The 5,322-nt window shown below is 59.3% G+C and overlaps 1 pseudogene; it reads left to right on the top strand.

The window, feature by feature from the left end:
* The first annotated feature begins 3,733 nt into the window (after positions 1-3,733).
* On the top strand, positions 3,734-3,852 carry LOC137634068 (5S ribosomal RNA; annotated as a pseudogene).
* Positions 3,853-5,322: the final 1,470 nt, after the last annotated feature.

Here is a 5,322-nt window from a genome sequence, read left to right as displayed (position 1 = left end):
GGCGATCTTCGGATCGCCCGCGTGTGTTACAGCTGGCACGCCAACGTTCTCCAACACTTCTGAAGGAACATGGTTCGCCAGCTACTAGCTCACCTGCGCATGCTGCTCACCATCGCGCGATCGCCTACCTGCGGATGCTGCTCGCCATCGCGCGACCCTCAACTGCGGATGCTGCTCGCCATCGCGCGACCCTCAACTGCGGATGCTGCTCGCCATCGCGCGACCCTCAACTGCGGATGCTGCTCGCCATCGCGCGACCGCACACCTGCGGATGCTGATCGCCATCGCGCGACCGCCCACCTGCGGATGCTGATCGCCATCGCGCGACCCTGCGCATGCTGATCGCCATCGCGTGACCCTGCGCATGCTGCTCGCCATCGCGCGACCCTCAACTGCAGATGCTGCTTACCATCGCGCGATCGCCCACCTGCGGATGCTGCTCGCCATCGCGCGATCGCCCACCTGCGGATGCTGATCGCCATCGCGCGACCGCCCACCTGCGGATGCTGATCGCCATCGCGCGACCCTGCGCATGCTGATCACCATCGCGTGACCCTGCGCATGCTGCTCGCCATCGCGCGACCCTCAACTGCAGATGCTGCTTACCATCGCGCGATCGCCCACCTGCGGATGCTGATCGCCATCGCGCGACCCTGCGCATGCTGATCACCATCGCGTGACCCTGCGCATGCTGCTCGCCATCGCGCGACCCTCAACTGCAGATGCTGCTTACCATCGCGCGATCGCCCACCTGCGGATGCTGATCGCCATCGCGCGACCCTGCGCATGCTGATCACCATCGCGTGACCCTGCGCATGCTGCTCGCCATCGCGCGACCCTCAACTGCAGATGCTGCTTACCATCGCGCGATCGCCCACCTGCGGATGCTGATCGCCATCGCGCGACCGCACACCTGCGGATGCTGATCGCCATCGCGCGACCGCCCACCTGCGGATGCTGATCGCCATCGCGCGACCCTGCGCATGCTGATCACCATCGCGTGACCCTGCGCATGCTGCTCGCCATCGCGCGACCCTCAACTGCAGATGCTGCTTACCATCGCGCGATCGCCCACCTGCGGATGCTGCTCGCCATCGCGCGATCGCCCACCTGCGGATGCTGATCGCCATCGCGCAACCCTGGCATGCTGATCACCATCGCGCCACCCTGCGCATGCTGATCACCATCGCGCGATCGCCCACCTGCGCATGCTGCTCGCGATCGCTCACCTTCGCATGCTGCTCGCCATCGCACGATCGCTCACCTGCGCATGCTGCTCGCCATCGCGTCGCCATGCCACAACGTGCCATCGCGTCGCCATGCCACAACGCGCCATCGCCAACCTGCGCGTTAGCGCTCACCAGCTCACCACCGATCGCCTGTTGATCCATATCGCCAGCGGTCTTCCTCGCCCACGCGGCAGCGCGTTTCCTCGCCATCGCGCTAACGCTTGCGTTCGCCGCCTCGGACTCGCGCTCATTCACCTGCCCACCCTCGCGACCGCTCGCCTGCGCGCCCGCGCGACCGTTCGCCTGCGCGACCGCTCGCCTGCGCGACCGCTCGCCTGCGCGACCGCTCGCCTGCGCGACCGCTCGCCTGCGCGACCGCTCGCCTGCGCGACCGCTCGCCTGCGCGACCGCTCGCCTGTGCGCCCGCGCGATCATTCGCCTGCGCGCCCACACGCCCACGTGCCTGCACGTCTACGCTCATGCGCGTCCGCGCCCATGCTCTCCAATGTTCGCCCGCGCGCGAACCAATGGTTTTCCGTCGCGCGGACCGACGGTGTTCCGTCGCGCGAACCGACGGTGTTCCGTCGCGCGAACCGACGGTGTTCCGTCGCGCGAACCGACGGTGTTCCGTCGCGCGAACCGACGGTGTTCCGTCGCGCGAACCGACGGTGTTCCGTCGCGCGAACCGACGGTGTTCCGTCGCGCGAACCGACGGAACGCTCGAACCTACAGTGTTTCTTCGCTCGAACCTACAGTGTTTCTTCGCACAAACGTCGGCTCATTTCTTGCAGTATCCACTGCTCGTCTATGGGTTATCGCTCGCCGACCACCAGCTCTCGCCCTTCCTACCACGCTCGCCCTCCTTCTGCGCTTCTTCGCTCACCTTCGTTTGCGTTCCTGCGTTACCGCTCATGGGCGCTTCCACGTTCGCCCACGTGCAAATCTTTGAATTACCATCGCGCGAGCTCCAGGGCGATTGCGACCACGATTTCCAATGGGGTTTCGCAGCATGGCCAGCCTGGCGAGTTCTTCTGGAGCGTATTTCCAGAACACGGCCTCACCCCGTAAACGCAGAGCATGGCACTTGCAAGAATAGGAGAAACTTCAGGGAGATCTGAGCAACACTCATCTTTCCGGAACCTGGGTTGGCCCTTCCCCGTCATTCCCTGGAAGGATTTTTGGCGGGGGGCTTTCCGTTCGAGACTTCTCCATCGGACAAGGGGTGACTGCTTACCCCTTCCTCTGGGAGCTTACCAGGTCCTTTCCCTCCTCGGTTACGGCCCGAGGTTTGGTTCAAGGAAGCTACAGGAAGATCATGGGCACTTTCCTCCTCTTGAGCTCAGGCACCTTGGCCTTTCGTCGGTAAGTATCTAACTTGCGGACAAGCTCGATGTTATACCATCTGGACGCGCTGACTGAGGGCTTCCTTCGGGTGTCTCATCTGTGGAGGTCGACGACCTCAGACACCCTTCCATCCTTGAGAAGAGTTTGTTTGTGCCCAAGGACAGAGATTTAGACAGCGGCTGTGCGGATGAAATCGACTTCCGTTTTCACTCCTCCAAGGCGCTTTCTTCCAGACTCTGCAGGGCTCCAGCGTCCTTTTCTTTCAACCACGTCGGCCTAAGTTATCGGCTACGACAGCTGGGACAAGGTGTCCAATTGCAGTTTCCTCCTGTCAGGAACAGATGGCACGGGAGGCTTCCCCGGGGGGGCATAGTCCTAAAAGGAGCGGCAGAGTTCACGAACTCTAGGATTGCAGGTTTTTCGCTGGGAGGATGCTTAAGGTTACTCATCCGAATGACAGCTTCCCGATGCCCATTCCCGCACAATCTCTGTGATCAGCCAAGGATATCGCGCCTGCCGTCTCTGTCAGCGAATTCAGTGTCTCTGAACCTCTATGCCATAGCGTCAGCAAGAGTTGCCCGGTTGGGCAGAATGATCCATACCTAAGGCGAAGGTCTTCCTTAGGATCATCGACGGCTTCACCCCCGGCCTCTTCAGTCGATCCTTTCTTGTAAGGAAGGATCTGGGAGGGGATGTCCGTAGTCGACCTCTCAGCCCTGATCAAGTTTGTCGAACAAACTTCGGCCAGCGTAGACCAGCAGAATTGATCAGACTGGTAACGAGGCGACAGGACTCCTTAAACCCTGGATCGGAAGGACGGGTACTTTCAGTTTCCATTCCATCCATCTTCCAGGGAGCTCGTCGAATTCAGCCTAGACTGCAAGTATTCCTGCTTATGATGCAGTGTGGCTATCCCGCCGTGGCATAGCAGGTTTGTTTCCCCAGAGAACTCTCCCTGCCTTCCTCTTGGCCGCTCAGGTGCAGGCTTCCGCCTCCTCTGCTGTTTGGAGGGCTGGTCGACTCCGGTAGGCTCGGGTTCGACCTTCTTCAGCGCCGGGACAAGCTTCCGGATGCTTACCATGAGTGTGGGCTCATGGTATTTTGCTTGGAGCCTTCTCTTCCTCTGCCTCAACATCTGGAGTATCTGGCCATGATATTGAGTCAACGGCCTTACCACGTTGGAAACCCCGCTTCTCGTCTGTCCAGCGAGGTTAAGCAACGTCGGTTCTGGTCAGTACTTGGATGGGTGACCACCTGGGGACGCCAGATTCTGTTACCACATCCTCCGAGCCTTCCTTTCAGTTGACTGTGGCAAGACTGGGGAGAGTCGCAGTACCTGTTCTCAGTCAAGCAGAGCTTTCAGCCCTACCTTGGAACGTTTCCTAGTTCTCCTTTCCTCATTGACCCGTCTATAGTCCGAACGGTTGCCTCAGGATAAGTTCCATGTGGGGCGGTCCAAGTTCCGGTGGCTTCAGGCAATGTTTAACCGGACTTCCTGGCCCCTATGGGACCAGCGGAACTATTAGACCTGCAATGGGTGTTGACCTATGGAGCCTCTTGATGGTAGTGGATATTCTCGTCCTTTCCCCACATTCTTGATGCTGTTCTCGGACTCGTCAAAGGAAGGGGGGGGGGCATGTTTCGGTCCAGGCCTATGGTCAAGACCTGAAGGATACCTCTCCATCATTCAGGCAGGCTTAGGGGCCTTAGTCTGGCCCCTCTACAGATCTTACAGCTCCTGCCGAGTCGCCCCGTGCGCATCGACTTCATGATTCTGGCGTATTCTAACCAGCAGGGGACGCATTTTCACACCTTCACATCTTGCAGTAGAGATACCGGGATGATTGAGATTCTCTCAATACCACCATCGGCTCTCTCATTCCAGGCAGGGGAATGTTCTCTCCGACTATCTGAGCAGAGCCTCGTAGAGAGAGTGTACCTGGGGGTCTTTGACCTTGGGTAACCAGCAAGTACTGGTCTGGGGGACCTGATCGCGACAGCTTGGAACCTCAAGCTTCCGCTGTTCTTCCCCCCAGTCTCAGACCCCGAGACTCTGGCAAGATGCATTCCGGTGATGGTGGGACAACTTCGACGCCTGCGTCTTCCCTCCTTTTTGTCTGTGGACAATGGGTCTCAACAAGACCAGGTTGTCTGTCAACCTTTCAATGGGAGAGCTCCACTGGGAATATGCGCAGAACGGTTTCTGGACCCTCTGCTTCCCCTGACGGAACTCCCGGGAGAGCTTCTCCCACGGCGCAGACTACTCAAGCAACCACACTGCGACATCTCTCCCGAACCGGGGCGTCGCTTCGGCTTCATGCCTGGAGACACTACGCCTCCTCCTCAAGAAGAGACAACCCGCTACAGTCGCGGTACGGAGGTCGCGTCATCTGCGATAGTCATCCACAGGGGTCTTCCAGGCAAAGTGAAGAGTCTAAGGTGGTTGGTGCCGTGGGAGATATACCTCTTCCCTTGAGGCCTCTTCTCCAGCAATAACGGTCTTATTGCCTTTCGGCGGGAGAAAACTCCTTTCCGCTCTCGGCAATGAAGCCTGTCGCTCAGCCTTTCCCTGACCTTCAGGCTTAAAGGAATAACTTTTTCCTGCCCGCTGGATCTATCCTCGCTCATGCGAAGCTACGATCGTCTCTGCCCTAGTAGGAGGAAGACCTCCAACTTGGAGCATGGCTCGGACTTTTGGTCCTTTAAGAGATCTTCTCAAGACCCTTTACGACAGGCCTCGGATTGTATT

This window comes from Palaemon carinicauda, chromosome 43 (assembly GCF_036898095.1).
Source record: "Palaemon carinicauda isolate YSFRI2023 chromosome 43, ASM3689809v2, whole genome shotgun sequence".
Lineage (NCBI taxonomy): Eukaryota > Metazoa > Arthropoda > Malacostraca > Decapoda > Palaemonidae > Palaemon > Palaemon carinicauda.
Note: the sequence above shows the minus strand (reverse complement) of the source record. Positions and strands in the feature narration are given on the sequence as shown.